The sequence below is a fragment of the Gouania willdenowi genome, unplaced genomic scaffold (assembly GCF_900634775.1).
Source record: "Gouania willdenowi unplaced genomic scaffold, fGouWil2.1 scaffold_235_arrow_ctg1, whole genome shotgun sequence".
NCBI classification, from domain to species: domain Eukaryota; kingdom Metazoa; phylum Chordata; class Actinopteri; order Blenniiformes; family Gobiesocidae; genus Gouania; species Gouania willdenowi.
The window spans coordinates 153,929-176,543 of NW_021144991.1; the positions used below are offsets into that span (position 1 = coordinate 153,929).

The 22,615-nt window shown below is 38.6% G+C and overlaps 2 non-coding genes across 2 annotated transcripts; one reads left to right on the forward strand and one right to left on the reverse strand.

Annotated features, from left to right (window-relative positions):
* Positions 1-9,687: 9,687 nt before the first annotated feature.
* On the reverse strand, positions 9,688-9,760 carry trnat-ugu (transfer RNA threonine (anticodon UGU)). Its single transcript has one exon. It is a non-coding gene; the product is annotated as a tRNA-Thr (tRNA).
* A 917-nt stretch (positions 9,761-10,677) lies between these two features.
* Positions 10,678-10,751, forward strand: trnai-aau (transfer RNA isoleucine (anticodon AAU)). Its single transcript has one exon. It is a non-coding gene; the product is annotated as a tRNA-Ile (tRNA).
* Positions 10,752-22,615: the final 11,864 nt, after the last annotated feature.

The following is a 22,615-nucleotide window of genomic DNA, read 5'->3' on the forward strand; positions in this document are numbered from 1 at the left end:
AGCAAAGGAACTTGCTTTATTTGAGAAAACCTGTGACATCATCTACAATTTTCTCAACACTGAGTTAATCTGCAAAGCTCTATTTAAGAAATATTTAATGGATGGTGTCAATAAAGTCCCAAACAAATCTGATGTTGCACATCCTTGAACCAAGCAGCGCCATGTTGAAAGTCTCAGCTCTATCTGTCCCTGAAATGCAGGATTCCTTGCTTTTATAGATAGATGTAGCATTAGCATTAACCTAGCAAAAGACATTAACGTAGCAATAACTTTGCATTAGCCTCACAATAGCAATGATAAATGCAGTAGAACAGGAAAAAAATGTTAACCAGTTAGAAGTCCAGGCAGAGCCGGCTCTACCCAATGTGGAGCCCAAGGCCAGATTTTCTACCTAACCAAAATAAAATTAATAGATTTGTTTTTATTATTGTCTTTAATGTATAACACATGTTACAAAATATTGATGCTTAAAAAGTGATAATAATAAAAATCAAATATACACATCAATATCTTAAAACAAATAAAAAATCCAGTGAATAAAATAATAATAGCATTACAATATTATAGGTACAAAAATTAACATCATAAATTTAAATAACACATTGTTTGCAACAACACAAAAAATCTATACATAAGCTAACTTTATAATACGCAAAAACAACATACAAAAGCTGTACAAAATACTTGTATACAAACTATGTGCAAACTATGTACAAAAAGGCATTTTACAGGCTGAGACATCTAGTGGTGATTTTTTATTACTGCATCCACTAGTGTGATAACTATGCCACTATGTACTCAACCTCACCTCACCTACTACAGCTGTACTTTCCTATATTTTACATTGTTATACATTGTTAGTGTCTGCAGGCTCGTCTAAACTCTTCCCTGTGTCTCGTCTAACATTATCCTTGAGTTTAGGCCTTTTATTCATTTATTTCTGAAGTTTTGCTTGTTTTAAAATTTGAATTTCACCTTTTGGTGTATTTTAAAGAGTTGTACCTCAAATTATTATTGATGGATGAGGAAAAAGATTGTGCATGTAAAAAAAATGAAAAGTGTTCAAGTATCTCTATTCTACTGAATCTGTTTGATGTCAGACAATCCACAGTTTGACACTGAAAACTCTCTAAAGTTGGACATGTGTGTGTGGTGCGTGTGTGTGTGTGTGTGTGTGTGTGTGGGTGTGTGTGTGTGTGTGTGTGTGTGTGTGTGTGTGTGTGCGTGCGTGCGTGTGTGTGTGCGTGTGTGACGGACTGACGGACTTGACTTATGCAAATACAGAACAAACAGTGTTCCGTTTAGGATCAGTACGGGACGCCCCATTCAATGGCCAAATAAGGACAGATTTCGTATTTTAAGAGGCGTGTGGCAGCACTAAACAGAACACTGAGCTAAAAACTGATACAGTACAACCATCATTACATTACCTTTTTCTTTATCCCAGTTTTCCTCTTCTTCGTGTATATATAATATATATATATATATTCAGATAAATACAGGCAACCTGCAGAACCTGCAGAACCAGATTCTGCAACCAGGATTTTGCAGGTCCTGGTTACCTGTATTTACACACACCCGTAGCTCTTCTTCTCTTCTTCATGGTGTCTACGAATCAGCAGAGTTGGAACTGTCGCCTCCTGCAGTCACAGATTTTTCCGGGTCACGGATTTTGTTTATCATAGTTTGGTAAACAAAAGAGGTTTGCATTGACTTTTTTACCTTTTACTGATTTTTAGAGCGACTGGCGCCCTGTCCAGTGTGTACACCCGCCTAGCACACAATGAGAGCCGGAGATTGGCACCGGCAGACCCCCGCGACCCTGTAAAACAGGAACAAGTGGGTCTGAAAATGGATGGATGGATGATTTTTAGAGCATCCCAAAGCAGCACAATTTGTCATTTTGACTGAAAAAGCTGCTAAATGATCCTGAATGCTTTCATTCCTTTACAACTCAATGGACTGAAAGAGGTGATTTTCATCATCATTGATGTCATTTCAACATGGCACTGCACAAACTCAAAAATGGTAAAGTAGTCCCATATAAAAAAAAATAATAAAACGAATATGTTACAAAATAATGCATTCTGTTAGACATAGATCATCTTATAAGGACATTTCAAAGGTTTTAGGCCACATTTGTAAAAACAGTGGAGGATCCCTTTAAACAACCAAAAAAAAACACAAGAAACTGAATTCTGATTCTAAATGACACATGAACACTTTAAATATAAAATATGTAGCAACTTCTGTATAAGTGTAGCAAAAGGTTGACCTTTCTTTCCATGTGTAAAATTGGAACAATTTCAACTTCACGTTGAACAACATGTTAAAAACGCATGTAAAGAAACAGTCTTTCAGTGTGGTGCAACCAAGTGTGTTAACCTTTCATGATTTAAAGTCAAATCACAGTTACTCATTCAACAAAAGGTCATTTTTGAGGCTCAACACTCTAGGTCTCAACTTCCTATCTTCCAGGACCATCAAGACTTTTGGATGAAGTCACAAGTATTGGTCAAGTTTTTATGGTAACTCAGGTGCAGTGCATAAATTAGTCTGAAAAGCACGACATACCCTTCAGCCAGTGTGGGGAACCCCACAACTATGTTACCCTCAAGCACAACAGCAACCTTGTCAGGGAAGAAGCCAATAGTATCTGTTGAACCAGCACTAGACAGGAGTAGCCCAACTGGTACGTCATTGATTTCTGGTTCATCTGGCTGTGGCACCTAAAGAAAGTAACTAATGTTATACAGTGTATGAAAATAAATACTTACGTCACATGTCTTTAGAAATCCAGAGTCATCTTCATGCAGATACGTTGGGTGGGTACCGAGGACAGCAGCAAATATTGGCATCATCTTGTTCCTGAAGAGTGTGTGAAAGCATTCTTGCTTTAGATTGTACTGGGAAAAGCATAAAGCTATTCATTCAAAAACTCCTATAATGTCTGTAGTGGGTAATGATGTCATTATATAGCACTGCTCTAGTCTAAAGTCATGGGAGTTCAAACAGAGGTTCACCAAAACTCCCAGTTCCATTGTTATCATACATAAAGTACCACAATCCAAAACTGATCAAAGCCTGAAGACGGGGGATATGCCGGTTTAACTCAGCATAGAAATGAGTTTTTAGGTTGAGGTGTGAAATTCTGTGAAATTCCAAACAAATCTATAAAAAATAAAAACAATTGTAGCTGTAAAGAAGGGGACAAAAATATAATATGTCACATAAACAACAGTTTACACACAACATAGAGATGGAATGCTCTCTGAATTTGTCAGATGATTGAAATATCTAGTGAAAGAGGTGGTCATATACCTCCAAACAATAGGTCACATTAAAAAAAATGTTCTAACCTGTGATTCCATCTTAAGGCCTGGCCATCGTTACAGAAACTCTTTGACATGCAAGTCATCATTGATGACCTCTTGGCGTCGTAGGGCAAAAGTATTCTGCATTAACTTAGAAATATTTAAGAGGTTCTAAAGATGTACTGAATGCACAAACCAGACTGATGATTCATTATTTAGGTTGCTTCCATTTCAGCCTATAGAACAAAAAGAAGAAAAAAAATAGTGGCTGTACATTTGCAACAATTTCATCTCCACTCAGTAAGATGGTTTTCTGCAGAGAACTGCAATGTAAATATAGAAGAGACAAAATGAAAACCTAATTTAATCAGGAATGTGAGGAGAAATGAACTTTAAAGTGCAGAACCTTCTCCTTTTGAAAATAAACAGTGCAAATGAATCAATCAAACCATTAATCACTAAGAGTCTGAAAACTAATCAATGACCAGGAAATAATATCAAACATTTGAAACATTTAGAAGTAAAACCATTTAAAATATTTCCTTACTTATGAGCGTATGATGTAAATGTAATTTATTATTGGAGGGAAACCTAGAGCTGAGATGGATTTGTATTTACAACCAATGCATAAAAATATTCACTTCTAGGAAAACTTGAACATTTCCACAAATCTATTCCAAAAGGCTGCTATAAGGTGGAAAATTAAGAAACAACTGCTGGAGCGAGCGGGTCATGTGATGCAAATGGGAAATGATAGACTGATGAAAACAATGGTGTTAGGGTGGAATAATAAGTTGGAAGGATGTGAGAAGAAGAAGAAAACGATGCTGTATATGAAGAGAATGATGAAGGAGGCGGGGTTTGACTGGACTGATGTGGAGAGGTTGTGTGGTCACAGGAAGAAATGGAAGGTATGGTGAGGGAGAGAATGGAGCATTTGTACAAATGGGAGTGTCAGAAAGGACCTGAGTATGTGTGGGTGACAGTGAACTTTCCACACAAGCAAACGTTAATCTGGTGTTAATATGAGGGGAAAAAGAGAGATTTTAACTGTGGCTCATACAGAAATATGTGTCCAATCCTCACTCTGCAGTAATCTGATCAATAATCTGATCAAATCAACCTGTTATATTGTTTATCAACGAAGGCCTTTCAAATTAAAAGTGCACTTCATCATTTTCACTGATTTCAATGACATTTACAAGCGTTGGGAAAACTCCATGTTCAGTGATTTCTAGACATCTCTAAAAATAATGACATCATGGCTCCGCCTCCTTTGCTTCAGACCTCTTTCATTCACAGATGACGTACTTTTGGTTGATTTACGTGCGGTGGGCGTGTCAGGAACCTGGACCGGAGAATACGTGCATCACTGCATACGCCTAAAAAAGTGCTTAAGGAGAATAGTAATAATCAAATAATAAGAATCCTTTTGTGTCATTATTTGCATGTTTGGTATTGAAGTCATCCAAAAGTCATCACTTACTCTATCACATAATATAGTGATAAAGTAAGTTATTGATTCCATTTTTTTAACAGGTAACTTGTAAATGTAATGATTTTCTTTTTTTAAATTAACTCTCCTAACCCTGCATATCATTGAATGCAGTGGTTCCAAACGTTTTCTGCTCTACCCCCCTTTGAAAAATTAAAAACTCCCAGGTCCCCTCATCGCAACAAAATGTAAAAAAAAAAAAAATGTAACCTTTTTTGAAAAAAATAAATAAAAAAAACCACAAACAAAAAATTGAAATTTTCTTCAAACCTCATAGAAACAATTTACAATTTGTAATCACATATTTCATATCAATAATACAGCTTTCTATTAATAAAGTGCTTATTGTTTATGATTCATTGAATTGATTTAACGGGTACAGTGTCTGTCAGAAGTATGTATTCATGTGGGAGTTTAAGTAGAGTTGTCAAATATGGACAAATGAATATGTGTTTGAAGGTTGGATTTACAAAAAATGTGTACATATTCTGTAGTGTTAAGAAGGGGAATATTTGTGGGTACAAAGTAAAATAGCGTGTGTGATTTCACTGGTTTAATCCCATGGGACATGCACATGATGAATTAATAAATAAAGACATAAATTCATACAAATTATATTTATTTAGCATTTCTTAGTGCAGGGGTGATTATTGTGTGTGTGTGTGTGTGTGTGTGTGTGTGTGTGTGTGTGTGTGTGTGTGTGTGTGTGTGTGTGTGTGTGTGTGTGTGTGTGTGTGTGTGTGTGTGTGTGTGTGTGTCAAAGATAATGATGAATGGCTCCTTTTCTTGGGAAAATCCTTTTTAGAATTTATTCTTCCTTTCACTAATTTCCCATGACAAGTTCAGTCTGACAATCTGAGAGACAATCTCAGTCAACAACTTGAGTAAGTAATAGTGTCTGATGCAGTAATGTCAATACAAATATAGTTTATTATCCAAAAACATGATTATAATAAAAGTCAATATGAAAAGAGATAATTTATTTTCCAAAAAAACATGATTGTAATATACATTACAATAAATAACAGTTAACCTAATGTAACTTTACATTAATAAACTGTTGTATTCTTATTATCACTCCTCAGTGGGAGCAGTCTCACACACACACACGCATCAGAAAACACAGACTGTGACATCTACACTCTCACACCAGAGACAAACTGCAGTGACGTCATGAACCTGGAACAGGAAGTAGCACGCTCCATACCGCGCTCAATACCAAGAGGGAAAATTTAAATAAACGTTTTGCAAAACCAAATTACTCCAAAATTACAGATGCACACACTTAGCGTGTGTACAAGCTTTGATAAAGTTTCAGATCGAACAGACGCCCCACACACACACACACATGCACACACACACACACACACACACACACACACACACACACACACACACACACACAGACAAAGAGACCATTTATGATTTATTAGGTAGATGTTAACATCACTTATAAGAAAACTGGAACGGATGAACACGAGATCTTTAATGTTAAGAAAATAAAAATAAAACCATGATTTTTCTTTTATGATGCTTGAAAAATGTAGGACATGACCAGTACACTAACTTCAGCTATAGTTTATCACCTGCTTCATTTATTAAAAAACCAGATGGTAAATCATATCAAATGCATAAATAAATGCAATAATTATTCAATATTAATTATTAAAAATTCAGACAAATTGAGTTTTAATTCACATTCTATATATTTTTTGAAAGCATAATTAAGTAGAGATTCAAGGCTGATGGGCTGTTCCTATTAGAACATCATCAAGTGTGTGAGGGAACTTCCACTGACTTTTTCAGCCCTTCTTGTTCCTTTTCAGTAAGTTTCATCTCCACAGACGTATTGTAAGGGAATTACCCAGAGTTCATTGCATTGTGATGTATGTCAAGAATCTCCTGGTAAACCAGCTGGAGGCGTTTTAAAAGCCACGTGAAACGAGTGAATAAGTAACACAAACACTGTAACATAGTGAAACATTTGGACAAATACCATATAATTCATCTGTTGTTACAGTTAAAGGTAAAATCACTTTTTGTGTCTTTGTTGCTCCTATGTTATACAGGTTATATTGACAGTTTATATTGAGATATGTCTAAGTTTTTAGTGTTTTAAAAGAAACCAAGAAAGAACAGGTTTAATCTGTTTGTAAATCTATGTGTGTATATATGTTTATATTTGTGTAATTGTAGATATGTCATTATAGATATAGTGTGTATAGTCTAAGTTGTTGTATTGTGCTTCACATGCTAATGTGACAGTGAGTGGTTTTGCTTTGTAGTTTGTTTCTTTTTTGTTTTGTGTAAATTTGTTTATTATCTCTGAGTAACTTTTTACGACTCGACTAAAATGTAGTTTGGGAAAAAAAAAATAAGAATGAGATTGTAAATGATTCCAATAGTATCAGTAGTGCACTGGCTCCATCATGTAGCCTATAGGGAGGTAAATACATTTATGACACTTTTAATGCATAAAATAAACAGTAACTGAACAGTGAACCCTGAAGTTTTTTCCTCTGAGAACAAAACAAAACTAACAAAATGTATTTACTGGACACAGAAATAACACATTTTATTTCTAGTGCTTCAAGCCCTCACAGCCTCACACACTCCATCACTTTCCAACTGACATCAGACCAGTTGGAAAGTGGTCTGATGCTAGGCAGGCAGTTGGAAAATGGTCCCAGTCCTCCAGGAATGGTCCCAGTCCTCCTCCAGGAATGGTCCCAGTCTTCCAGGAATGGTCCCAGTCCTCCAGGAATGGTCCCAGTCCTCCTCCAGGAATGGTCCCAGTCCTCCAGGAATGGTCCCTGTCCTCCAGGAATGGTTCCAGTCCCCCAGGAATGGTCCCAGTCCTCCAGGAATGGTCCCAGTCCTCCAGATGAGCTACTCTGTGTCTGAGTTTAACTGACTCTGTGCTTTTAAAGCATCCTTGTTGTTCTGCTGGTTCTCCTTCACTGAGTTCTAATCACTGCTGGTCACATGGAAAGTTTACAATCTATTCACATGGTCCAACCTGTGGAACAGCACATCTATACTGTAGCTCTACCACCACCTCCTGGCTCTATATAGATACTACATTTACCTGCACTTATTACAAGATGTTTAACTGATAATATCATCTGTTTTATTGAAATTATTGATTCTCAATCTTTAATGGTTTCACAAACCAAAAGTTTGTTTTCTGCACTAATTTACTCTTAAACCAGCAGCTGTTTTCAGACAGAAAACCTGTAAATTAACATCTTTAAGCATGAAACTAATAATGTAAGTTTACTGACGTTAGCTCAGGTATGTAGCCTGTGCTACTAAAACTATCTAAACAGAGGCTCATTTAGCTTTTTAAATACTTTAAAGTGACTAAATAAACTTTTTAATAAGTCTATGAATGAAACCCTTCTGTTTCCTGTTTATTTATTTTTTCCTCTCAACAATGTGTAGCTGTCACAGAGCCATCCAGATAGAGCTGTTATTATATTCTAATTCTACCATAAACTGTCATAAATGGATCTACATCGTCTCCTTCAAAAACTCTAAACCCAACCTGGCAACACAGCTGTTGTTGACTTGTCCTGTGTTTTATGTGTAGTTTATTTATTGTTTGATTTAGGCCCATTTATTTATTTATTCATTATATAGAATTAGATTAAATCAATAATATTGATTATGTGTAAAGGAGGACAAACATTCCTCAGAGAAACTGTTGTCATGGGAACAATCTGAGGGAGTTGTGTGTCTACTTTCTTCTTCTCTGAATAAACTTTTCTGATTTACATCAACAGGCTTTTCTTTTTCCCAAAATGTTTTTTCCCACAATTCTTCTCCTCATAATTCAACTTTCTGGAACAATAATAAGAATATTGACTATTGACAGGAAATCAGTTTTTATTGGTCATTGATTTGAATGAAATTATTTTTGTGACTGATTTGATGGATTATAATGGCTCCTTATTGAGTTGTGCACATTTTATTAGAAAACATAATATATTGTTATCATTTCTTTTTTAAGAACAAAAATTTTCCCAAGTGTGATTCTAAATGAATGGACTCCATACTGTACCAAAACTTTACTTCATATAATCACTTTAGGAGTTTTTTTGGGTCAAACATTTAATGTTTAAGACATGTTTATCATTTTGTAACACATACACATACTGATAATAACAGAAAACATGGTCATTAAACTGAACTGTTCCTGGACTGTAACTATGGTGATCTGGTGAATGTAACCAAATATAAACACAACTAACCACATCTATGCGGTGCCAAGTGTAAAAATGTAGTATAAAAGTTGTAGCTAACACATTTTCATTATTTATCTCACTTTTCTCATATTTAGCACATTTTCCTACATTTAACACAACATGTAACCACATATATAGAGGTAAAAAAGCATTAAATCTAAATATTGAAATCTAAATCTAAATGGTATGTTATATCTAAATGTTAAATCTAAATCTAAATGTTACATGTTATATCTAAATGTTAAATTTAAGTCGAAATGTTAAATCTTATATATAAATGTTAAATGTTAAATCTAAATGTTAAATCTAAATCTAAATGTTAAATCTTATATATAAATGTTAAATCTAAATGTTAAATCTAAATGCTTAATCTTATATCTAAATGTTAAATCTAAATGTTAAATCTATATCTCAATGTTAAATATACACACAGATATGTGCAGCAGGGACTGAAGGAGACCACGCTCCTGCTGTCACAGCTGGGAGTTACCATGTAGACGCTTCAGCTCACTTCCCTGGTCCTCTGTAGACTTCATAAACCAGGAACGCTTTCCATTCAAACCAATCCTAGAGCAGTTAAAGGGTGTCAACAAAACTATTAGCCACACCCCCGGTAGGTAATAGTGAGTGAAAGCCTCGGTGAGAATTGAACTCTCAACCCCTGGTTTACAAGACCAGTGCTCTAACCTCTGAGCTATAAGGCCTCGTGTGTGTGTGTGTGTGTGTGTGTGTGTGTGTGTGTGTGTGTGTGTGTGTGTGTGTGTGTGTGTGTGTGTGTGTGTGTGTGTGTGTGTGTGTGTGTGTGTGTGTGTGTGTGTGTGTGTGTGTGTGTGTGTGTGTGTGTGTGTGTGTGTGTGTGTGTGTGTGTGTGTGTGTGTGTGTGTGTGTGTGTGTGTGATCACACAAGCAGCTGGTCAGAGCAGACACACTCCACACTGCAGATGAAATGTGTCTGTTCTCTGTCTCCATCTTAGATAATGTTTCTCTTAGTTTTACAAGCTATTTATCTCGTTTGTTATCACTCTCTCTCTGACTCAGGGCAGACTGTGCACGGACTGAAAGCAGATCAAGTGAAGTCCACCACACACACAGAGTCAGAGGAACCTCTGTGACTCTGTTCCTCCTGAACATGTTTGTGCCTTTATTCTGTTGCTTCTCCACCTCAGTCTTCATTTTTCCTCTTGATTTGACAAAAGTCACGTTAGAGATTTCTGCTGTAATATAAAGCCATGGGACTTTCTCTATTCTCAGATCAAGAACACACTGACTTTTGACGAGCAGCTCCAGCAGCCAATAGTAATGCTTAAAACAGCTCATAAGATTGCTGTGTTGGTAGAAAGATCTCTGATTGGCTGACATCCATCCTGTATTGATAAACTTCATTTTCAGAGCCTGGAGAAGGAGAAGAGATTCACTGTCTACTCAGAACACTTTACAATATTACAATATGCTCAAAGATGATTATGAACTTTTGACCAAATAACATAAAAAAAAAAAAACATACTGCAGCTTTAAGCGAAGGGATGAGTAGTGCTGAATTTTCTACTGCCAACTTTCTAGGTGTTTAGAACCGTGATCATTTTAACTCAACCATATTTTTACACATTTTTGCAGCTTCATAGGCCAGTTAGCTCAGCTGGTCAGAGCGTGGTGCTAATAACGCCAAGGTCATGGGTTCAAACCCCATACTGACCAGATATTAATCAATGACCTTAAACCTGCTTTCATGTGTTGTAAATGTTAGTGTATGAGTCAGAAAGGACAAGGTATGAATATGTATACAATAAACACAGATAAAGAATATCTAAACTGTTAATCATTCCCAAACCTGGAAGAAAATTCACAAATAGCCAAAAATCTAGAATGACTGTCAGTAAAGAAGCTTCTTTTTGACATCTTAATAAATCAGCAAGTAGATTAGATTAAGATTAAGATTAAGATTAAATCGGGCTTTCGCCTTTAATTGGCCATGTAATGTTAGTACATTATTGGAATTTGTCTTCTGCACTTAACCCATCACTGAGGAGCAGTCGGCAGCCATTTTGCGGCACCTGGGGAGCAGTTCGGGGTTAAGGGACTTGCTCAACATCCCACAGTGACGGCCCCGGTGAGGCTTGAACTGGCAACCCTCCGATTACAAGCCCAGCGTCCTTAACCACTAGGCCACCACTCCCCAGTAGGACAAATACCAATTTATTGATGAATAATCCCAGAACAATTTAGGTTAAAGATCACATTACTCCTGTATTAGCCTCTCTGCATTGGCTTCCCATAAAATATAGAATAGAATTCAAGATTCTTCTTCTCACTTATAAAGCCCTAAATGGACAGGCACCAGTCTATCTCAAGGAGCTTGTAGTGCCATACAATCCCCCCAGAACACTACGCTCTCAAAATGCTGGACTACTCATTGTTCCATTTGTCTCTAAAAGTAGTATAGGAGGAAGAGCTTTCAGTTATCAGGCCCCACTTCTCTGGAACCATCTACCAACCACGGTTTGGGGGGCAGACACTCTCTCTACCTTTAAGGTTAGGCTCAAAACATTCCTCTTTGGTAAAGCTTTTAGTTAGGAACCAGCTCATAGCTCATAGTTAAGATGCAATAGGCATAGACTGCCAGGGGGGTCTGGCATGCTCGGTTGGAGAGAGGTTGGAGAGGGCGTTAAGAGAGAGGTCATTTAGGTTAGAGAGGGACCAGAGAGGGTCCCATTCCTCTCTCAAACACTCCCTCTATGTCTGCTTCTTCCCTTGTGTGTTTGCTCCTGTACTCCTTCTGGCTTTTGTCTTGCAGGTCTGTGGGATCCTCAGTGTGGAGTTACAGAGTCTCAACAACTCTGTCTCCACCCAACACAGCATAACGTGGATGGCTGTTCATCATTGGAATGGGATCCACACAAGGTTCCTGCTGCTTAACAGAAGGTTTTCCTTGCCGCCATGATGAATTCATGTTGGGTGTGGGATACATATGTATGTGTATATACGTATATATGCATATGTGTGTATCCATAAAATGAAGAGTCCGTCCTTAAGACTGCTCTACTGTAAAGTGTCTTGAGATACCATTGGTTATGATTTGGCGCTATACAAATAAAAGATTGATTGATTGATTGATAGCTGAGACACCTCCCCTCACCCACACACACAGATATCAAAGAACGCAGAACCTGTCATGCCATCCACCAATCAGGAGCCAGCAGAAGGAATATCAGTGTGAATTTCACTGTGACATCATCACACACTCTGCTGATGACATCATCAGGAGCTGGTCACACATCAAAGGACACAGCAGCACCTTGAGTATTCTTTAATGAGGGAAACCCTAGTGAGAGAGACACAATAACCCACAAACTCCTTGGACTCAGTGAATTTACTTTATCTCTGTCACTCTGACAACAGTTATATTTTTGATCTAATGATGGAAGTGCATCAGTTCAATGTAAAGAGTCTGGAACAAACATGCTTTGAAGCTCTGAAGGATCACCTCTGTCCAGAAAAATGCATTGGGCTGTGGCAGTTTACTAAAGTCTGGTATATTCCCATTTTGTTTCAACTGAAATATGAGGCCTTTCACTTTATCTGTGAGAATTTTGAGGAGGTTTCACTCTGTGAAGAGTTTTTGCAGCTTGCGGAGCAGGAGCTGGCTGAGATCTTGGGTCAGGATGACCTTACTGTGACCCAGGAGAGCACAGTTTATCAAAGTGTTTTAAGATGGATAAACCACATGCCTGAGGAACGACAGGGAGCCATTTCTACTCTGTTACCAAAGGTACGACTGGGGCTGATGGACAAAAGTTACATCACAGACAATGTGCTTAACAATGATGTGGTAAAAACAAACCCTGAGTCCCACCTCTTGGTCTCTGATACCCTTAAAGTCATGTCTCAACCTTCGTTACTCTGCTCTGAGTCTGGGATCAACAACATCTTGTTTTGCCGTCGCTTGCCAAACGCCGTCTTACTGATGTTTAGAATATATTCTAAGACCATAGAGGCCTTTGACTACAGAAATAACAGCTGGATCACAGTTTACACTCATCCCATTCTGAAGAATTCCATGACTCACTTAGACCTCTACAGCACTGTCTTCCTTGGTAGATGCTTCTACATTGTGGGTGGTGGTTTAAGTTGGACCAACCCCTCTAACAGAGTGTGGAGGTTTAACCTAGTCACACACACTTGGCAGGAGATGTCATCAATGCAGGAGTCTCGGGCCTTAATGAGTGTTACCGTGCTAAAGGGATACATCTACGCTATGGGAGGCTACAGGGATGATGATATTATCTCACACAGAACTGCTGAACGCTACCAGCCCAACATCAACCAGTGGACGTTCATTGCATCAATGAATGAAGAGAGGAGAGACGCCAGCTGCACCACACTGAACAACAAGATTTACATATGTGGAGGAATGACTAATAGAGTACTGAATAGTGCTGAGTATTACAACCCAGACACCAACCAGTGGACACTGATCACTCCTATGGGAACACCTCGGTGTGGACTTGGGGTCGTTTCATATATGGGCCACATTTTTGCAATTGGAGGCAGCGTTTGGTCCAGAAATCTGAGGTCTGCTGAGGCTTATGACCCAGTGACCAACACCTGGTACGATGTCCCTGAAATGGTCCACACACACAGATACTTTGACATTGCAGTGATGAACAAGCAGATCTTTGTTGTCTCTTGTAGCACAGGAAACAAAATTGTTGAGTGCTATGACTACACAACAAATACTTGGTCTGTGGTATTTTCTGGCCTGAACCACTATGATGAGGTGAGTTGCTGTGTGATTTCTGGACTTCCCAACATGGCTGAGTACTGTTCACCTCATAAACCCATCATACCCAGGACACAGGTCTAAAAAAAGTCTAAACTAGATACTGAGATGGAGCAAATGTTATTTTCCATGATCCTAACTGGGAGTGTAACCTGCTCTGACCAGGTCTGTGTGTATCAATAAAAGTGTTTAAAGACATTAGAAGAACTAATGTGTGAATAAATGGATCAGTTCATGTCTCAGCTCAGATGGGATGGTTTTAATCAGCCTGGATCAACCTGAGTTGATGATGATCTAGAAAAAAAATACTACATTTTAGTGGTGACAACATATAGCAGACGTGTAGATGTACTGAATTTCATTAGAATTAATGTCATGGTTAGCAAGTATTTATTTTAAATATCAAGACAAAACAATGCAATTCTGCGACACAACAAACCATTGAAAACAATAGAACCTATTTTAACATTTAGAATAATGCACTATAATACAATATAACACCTACAGGTATAGTGCAGCATATGTAACAACATATACATGACCAATAAAGGCTTAAAGCCCAATTTAATTTAACAACAATGGTGCAAAATCCAAAAGCAACGCAAAACAACAAATAACAGTTAAATATAAAACTTTCAGTACAAGGATAATTCTACTTTCTGTTTGAATTTACTAGTCAGTAACACAAATCTTAAAATCAAAGAACACAATGTGCAAACAACACAATATAATTATATGGAATAGAACAAGAACTAGAATTTTTGCATTTCCTGAAGAAAATGCAAGTGAGGATGCATGTGCTGGCCCGCGTCGCACTACATTAGCATAGTATTAAGCTAGCAATAGCCTTAACGTTGTAATAACTTAGCAACAATTGCTAAAACCAGTTAGATTGAATAGGTTGAGAAAGGCTGAAAAAGGTTGAAAAAGGTTTAAAAAGGTGGAAAAGGTTAAAAAGGTTGAAAAGGTTGAAAAAGTTTGAAAAAGTAAGCATTGCGTTTGCATCAGCGTTAACATTGCGCTAACATTAGCATTGCGCTAACATTAGCATCGCGCTAACATTAGCATCGTGCTAACATTAGCATTGTGCTAGCATTAGCATTGCGCTAGCATTAGCATTGCGCTAGCATTAGCATTGTGTTAGCATTAGCATTGCGCTAGCATTGTGCTAGCATTAGCATTGCGCTAGCATTAGCATTGCGCTAGCATTAGCATGGCGCTAACATTAGCATCGTGCTAGCATTAGCATTGCGCTAGCATTAGCATTGCGTTAGCATTGGCATTGCGCTAGCATTAGCATTGCGTTAGCATTAGCATTGCGCTAGCATTAACATTGCGCTAGCATTAAAATTGCGTTAGCATTATGCTAAGATTGGCGTTGTGCTAGCATTAGCATTGCACTAGCATTAGCATTGCATTGGTATCAGCATTGCGCTAGCATTAGCATTGCGCTAGCATTAATATTGCGCTAGTATTAGCATCGGGTTAGCATTGGTATAGCGTTAGCAATAGCATTGTTTTAGCATTCAAAAAGTTTGAAAAGGTTGAAAAAGTTTGAAAAGTTTGAAAAGTCTGAAAAGTCTGAAAAGTCTGAAAAGTCTGAAAAAGGTTTAAGAGTTTGAAAAAGTTTGAAATGGTTGAAAAAGGTTCAAAAGTTTGAAAAGGTTGAAATCAATCAATCAATCAATCAATCAATCTTTATTTGTATAGCGCCAAATCATAACCAATGGTATCTCAAGGCACTTTACAGTAGAGCAGTCTTAAGGACGGACTCTTCATTTTATGGATACACACATATGCATATATACGTATATACACATACATATGTATCCCACACCCAACATGAATTCATCATGGCGGCAAGGAAAACCTTCTGTTAAGCAGCAGGAACCTTGTGTGGATCCCATTCCTATGATGAACAGCCATCCACGTTATGCTGTGTTGGGTGTGTGCAGAGGAAAGGGTGGAGACAGAGTTGTTGAGACTCTGTAACTCCACACTGAGGATCCCACGGACCTGCAAGACAAAAGCCAGAAGGAGTACAGGAGCAAACACACAAGGGAAGAAGCAGACATAGAGGGAGTGTTTGAAAGAGGAATGGGACCCTCTCCGGTCCCTCTCTAACCTAAATGACCTCTCTCTTAACGCCCTCTCCAACCTCTCTCCAACCGAGCATGCCAGACCCCCCCCCCCCCCCGGCAGTCTATGCCTATTGCATCTTAATTATGAGCTATGAGCTGGTTCCTAACTAAAAGCTTTATCAAAGAGGAATGTTTTGAGCCTAACCTTAAAGGTAGAGAGGGTGTCTGCCCCCCGAACCGTGGTTGCTAGATGGTTCCAGAGAAGTGGGGCCTGATAACTGAAAGCTCTTCCTCCTATACTACTTTTAGAGATGAATGGAACAACGAGTAGTCCAGCATTTTGAGAGCGTAGTGTTCTGGGGGGATTGTATGGCACTACAAGCTCCTTGAGATGGACTGGTGCCTGTCCATTTAGGGCTTTATAAGTGAGAAGAAGAATCTTGAATTCTATTCTATATTTTATGGGAAGCCAATGCAGAGAGGCTAATACAGGAGTAATGTGATCTCTTCTCCTAGTTTTAGTCAGTACACGTGCTGCAGCATTTTGAACCAGCTGAAGTGTCTTAAGCGACTTGCTCGGGCAGCCTGCTAAAAGAGAATTACAATAATCCAGTCTAGAGGTCACAAAAGCATGGACTAGTTTTTCGGCGTCGCCCTGAGACAGGATAGATCTGATTTTAGCAATGTTACGGAGATGAAAGAAGGCAGTTCTTGAAGTTTGTTTTATGTGAGAGTTGAAGGATAAGTCCTGATCAAATAGAACCCCAAGGTTTCTAACAGTTGTGCTTTGTGCCAGAGTAATGCCATCTAGGGCAGTTAGGCTAGCATAGGTTTCTCTAAGGTGTCGCGGGCCCAGTACAATGACCTCAGTCTTGTCTGAGTTGAGAAGAAGAAAATTTTGGTCCATCCAGGCCCTAATGTCCTTTAGACAGGCCTCAAGTTTAGATAGCTGATTTGTCTCACCTGGCTTCATTGATACATACAGTTGGGTATCATCAGCATAGCAGTGAAAGTTAACAGAGTATTTTCTCATAACATTACCAAGGGGGATCATATAGATACAGAAGAGGATTGGACCTAGCACAGAGCCCTGAGGAACCCCGTAGCTTACTTTAGTGTACACAGAAGACTTATTATTCACGTGTACAAACTGGTACCTATCAGATAGGTAGGACTTAAACCAGTTTAGGGCAGTCCCTGTGATTCCAAGTAATTTCTCTAATCTCTCTAGTAGAATATAGTGATCTATAGTGTCAAAAGCTGCACTAAGATCTAATAAAACCAGCACTGACAGTCGTCCTTCATCTGAAGCCCAGAGTAGATCATTAGTTACTTTAACTAAAGCAGTCTCTGTGCTGTGTTGAGCTCTAAAGCCTGACTGGAAGTCCTCGAACAGGCTGTTGTTTTGAAGAAATTCACAGAGCTGAGCTGCCACAACTTTCTCAAGAATCTTTGAAATAAAAGGAAGATTAGATATAGGCCTGTAGTTTGCTAAAGTGCTGGAATCAAGAGTAGGTTTTTTGAGAAGGGGTTTGATTACAGCTACTTTAAAGGACTGTGGCTCGTAGCCTATTGATAGGGATATATTTATGGTCTCCAACAAAGATGGGCAGACCAGGGGAACAACTTCTTTAAACAGCTTAGTTGGGATCGGATCTGAAAGGCAGGTCGATGGTTTGGAGGATGAAATAATAGAGTTAAGTTCCTGAAGTCCTATATGTGTGAAACAGTTTAGGTTAGGCCTATTTACAATTAATGTTACAGCAGGCCCAGGTGAAGGCAGGGAGTGGCTAATTTTATCTCTAATCTTATGAATTTTATTGTTAAAAAATGTCATAAAGTCCTCACAGCTGAGGGCTAGAGGAATCATGGGCTCAATAGAGCTCTGACTTTGTGTTAGCCTGGCTACAGTGCTGAAAAGGTACCTCGGATTATTTTTATTTTCTTCAATTAGTGAGGAATAGTATGTAGATCGACTATGTCGTAAGGCTGTCATGTATTTACTATGGCTTTCTTGCCAAAGTATTCGTGACTCCTCTGTTTTATTGGAGCGCCACATTCTCTCTAATTTACGGGTTGTTTGTTTGAGTGTGTGAGTTTCAGAGCTAAACCACGGAGCTTTCCTCTGACGTTTAATAGTTTTTTCCCTCAATGGGGCAATTGAGTCCAAGGTGGATTTTAGTAGACTAGCAGAGCTATCGACAAGCAGATCCAGTTGAGAGGGGTTATAATTAATATCATAGTTATTTATTGGATGGTGCACTGAGTTTAAGGCAGCAGGAATGGCCTCTTTAAATTTAGCCACAGCACTGTTGGATAGATTTCTACTCGTAACTATTTTATTGCACAGTGCGAGATCCTCTAGGATAATGTTAAAAGATATTAAAAAGTGATCTGATAGCAGAGGATTTTCAGGGTAGACTTTTAGTTCATTAATATCAAGGCCATATGTTAGAACAAGATCAAGAGTATGATTTAAACGATGAGTAGCTTCATTAATAGTTTGAAAAAAGCCAACTGAGTCTATTAGGGACATAAAGGCTGAGCTCAGGCTATCACTATTTTTGTCAACATGGATATTAAAATCTCCTACTATCAGTATTTTATCAGAACTGAGGACTAAATTTGATATAAACTCAGAGAATTCTGATAGAAATTCAGAATAAGGGCCTGGAGGACGGTAAATTATCACAAATAAGACTGGCTGGCAGGTTTTTGATTCAGTATGAGATAAATTTAGAACCAGGCTTTCAAAGGAAGTGTAACTGGCCTTTGGTTTAGGATAGATTAGGAGAGAGGAATGATCAATAGCTGCTACACCACCTCCACGGCCTATGTCTCGTGGCATATGAGTATTTAAATGACTGGGAGGAGTGGCTTCATTTAAACTAACATATTCATCTTGATACAGCCATGTTTCAGTTAAACAGAATAAATCAAAGTTATTTTCTGAGATAAGGTCATTTACTAGTAGAGATTTGGATCTCAGTGATCTAATATTTAATAGAGCACATCTAATGGTTTTATGTTTTGGTGTTTCTAGATTTGAGATTTAAATTTTTTTTTTTTTTTTTTTTATATGTTGTCACCACTAAAATTTTGTATTTTTTTTCTAGATCATCATCAACTCAGGCTGATTAAAACCATCCCATCTGAGCTGGGACATGAACTGATCCATTTATTCACACATTAGTTCTTCTAATGTCTTTAAACACTTTTATTGATACACACAGACTTGGTCAGAGCAGGTTACACTCCCAGTTAGGATCATGAAAAATAACATTTGCTCCATCTCAGTACCTAGTTTAGACTTTTTTTAGACCTGTGTCCTGGGTATGATGGGTTTACGAGGTGAACAGTACTCAGCCATGTTGGGAAGTCCAGAAATCACACAGCAACTCACCCAATCATAGTGGTCCATGCCAGAAAATACCACAGACCAAGTATTTGTAGTGTAGTCATAGCACTCAACAATTCTGTTTCCTGTGCTACAAGAGACAACAAAGATCTGCTTGTTCATCACTGCAATGTCAAAGTAACTGTGTGTGTGGACCATTTCAGGGACATCGTACCAGGTGTTGGTCACTGGGTCATAAGCCTCAGCAGACCTCAGATTTCTGAACCCATCTCTGCCTCCAACTGCAAAAATGTGGCCGATATATGCAACGACTCCAAGTCTATACCGAGGTGTTCCCATGGGAGTGATCAGTGTCCACTGGTTGGTGTCTGGGTTGTAATACTCAGCAGTATTCAGTACTCTATTATTCAGTCCTCCACATATGTAAATCTTGTTGTTCAGTGTGGTGCAGCTGGCGTATCTCCTCTCTTCATTCATTGATGCAATGAACGTCCACTGGTTGATGTTGGGCTGGTAGCGTTCAGCAGTTCTTCGTGAGGTACCATCATCATCCCTGTAGCCTCCCATAGCGTAGATGTATCCCTTTAGCACGGTAGCACTCATTAAGTACCGTGGCTCCTGCATTGGTGACATCTCCTGCCAAGTGTGTGTGACTAGGTTAAACCTCCACACTCTAATACAGGGGTTGGTCCAACTTAAACCACTACCCACAATGTAGAAGCATCTACCAAGGAAGACGGTGCTGTAGAATAGTAAGTGAGTTATGGAATCTTCCAGAATGGGATTAGTCTGAACTGTGATCCAGCTGTTAGTTCTGTAGTCAAAGGCCTCTATGGTCTTAGAAAATAATCTAAACATCAGTAAGACGGCGTTTGGCAAGCGACTGCAAAACAAGGTGTTGTTGATCCCAGACTCAGAGCAGAGTAACGAAGGTTGAGACATGACTTTAAGGGTATCAGAGACCAAGAGGTGGGACTCAGGGTTTGTTTTTACCACATCATTGTTAAGCACATTATCTGTGATGTAACTTTTGTCCATCAGACCCAGTCGTACCTTTGGTAACAGAGTAGAAATGGCTCCCTGTCGTTCTTCAGGCATGTGGTTTATCCATCCTAAAACACTTTGATAAACTGTGCTCTCCTGGGTCACAGTAAGGTCATCCTGACCCAGGATATCAGCCAGCTCCTGCTCTGCAAGCTGCAAAAACTCTACACAGAGTGAAACCTCCTCAAAATTCTCACAGATAAAGTGAAAGGCCTCATACTTCAGTTGAAACAAAATGGGAATATACCAGACTTTAGTAAACTGCCACAGCCCGATGCATTTTTCTGAACAGAGGTGATCCTTCAGAGCGTCAAAGCATGTTTGTTCCAGACTCTTTACATTGAACTGATGCACTTCCATCATTAGATCAAAAATTTAACTGTTGTCAGAGTGACAGAGATTACGTAAATTCACTGAGTCCAAGGAGTTTGTGGGTTATTGTGTCTCTCTCAGAAGGTTGTCCCTCATTAAAGAATTCTCAATGTGTTGCTGAGTCCTTTGATGTGTGACCAGCTCCTGATGATGTCATCAGCAGAGTGTGTGATGATGTCACAGTGAAATTCACACTGATATTCCTTCTGCTGGCTCCTGATTGGTGGATGGTGTGACAGATTCTGCGTTCTTTGATATGTGTGTGTGTGGGTGGGGGGGGGGGGGGGTCTCAGCTTTGCATCCTCACTTGAACTTCAGGAAATTCTAATATTCCAGTTTATTATTAGTTTGAAGCCTACAGTTTGAAACATGCAGACACTTGAGATCAGATTACCTTATTGGTGACCCAGCATACCCAATACAGAACTGGCTCATGAAACCATTTTCAGACACAGGCAGACTGACCCCTGAGCAGCGCACGTACAACTACAGACTGAGCAGTGCTCGATCTGTGGTTGAAATGGCTTTTGGGAGACTAAAAGGTCGCTGGAGGTGTCTCCTAAAAAGAAATGACTGTAAGCTAGAGCTGAGCAAGAAGATGGCGATGGCCTGCTTTGTTCTCCATAACATATGTGAAGAGCATGGGGACAACTTCATTGAGGGGCGGACTGCCGGACTGGAACACAATCAGCCTCCCGTCCAACCACTGCCCGACACTGGCAATGCAGAGGGGGCTGACATCAGGGCAGCCTTGATACAGTATTTCAATCAAGCAGAATAACCCAATTGGTTTGTGCTGTGGCTGGAAATGTTATGTGTACAGCTTTGGGAACCAAAGAAATCGATATGTGTATGTATTTCCATGAATGTAATTGTCTTGTTCATCTGAAATAAAGAAAAATAATAAAGGGTAATGTCTGTTTTTCAATACATTTAAAATGACAATCCAATACTGTTTTATTCAACAAAGGGGTTAGGACCTTCACCGCCTGAAATGTCCACAAATAAAATGCAAAGACACTAACATTACATTTGCTATATGTTGTAACAAACATTTAAGCTTTCCATCAGGGCCTTAAAGATTAGAGTACAGGATCTAAAGAGTGACAGAATAAAAAAGTAAGAGCAATAACATTATATACACATAAAAAACAATAGTGACAATATATCTGAGCTGGTGCATATTGTTTAGTTGTATATGAGACAGTATAACAAGATCTAAAACTAATTTCTGAGAAAGAAAATCTGGTTACCATAGATTTGTGATTGTACTGTAAGCTACAACTACATTTTTAACTGACCGGTATGTACATATATTATTACTATAATATACATCTGTGAATGTAAAGTACGGAACACTTTGAATGTCGGGTTTAAAGAAATTCTAAACATATCATTCACAAGGAAGGAGTGGTAGTAATGTACGGTGGCTGGGAAGTGTCAGGTGAATGCATTTACAGAAATGAACACAAATGCAAACAGGTCACAACACGAATGCAAACCGGCCACAACGGAAGTGTTTCCGACGGACCGGTATTACAGACGGACAGTCGGACGGGTATTATGATATGATAGCCTGATGTGAAAAATATAAGAGTATCCTCATCAACTTTCACTTACTTTCATACGCGTTTCGATGTCTTCTTCTTGTTCTTCTCTGTTCTGGTGGGTTAAAAACATCCGCCAGAAACGTGTCCGTCTGTAATACCGGTCCGTCGGAAACACTTCCGTTGTAGCCATTTTGTATTCGTGTTGTGACCTTTTTGCATTCGTGTTGTGACCTTTTTGCATTTGTGTTCATTTCTTTAAATGCATTCACTGACACTTCCCAGCCACCGTAGTAATGACATATGTACGCATTTCAAGTTAATATTTACTAAACTACTGTCTCTATATTTTACATTATATTGTGAGAATTGGTAATATT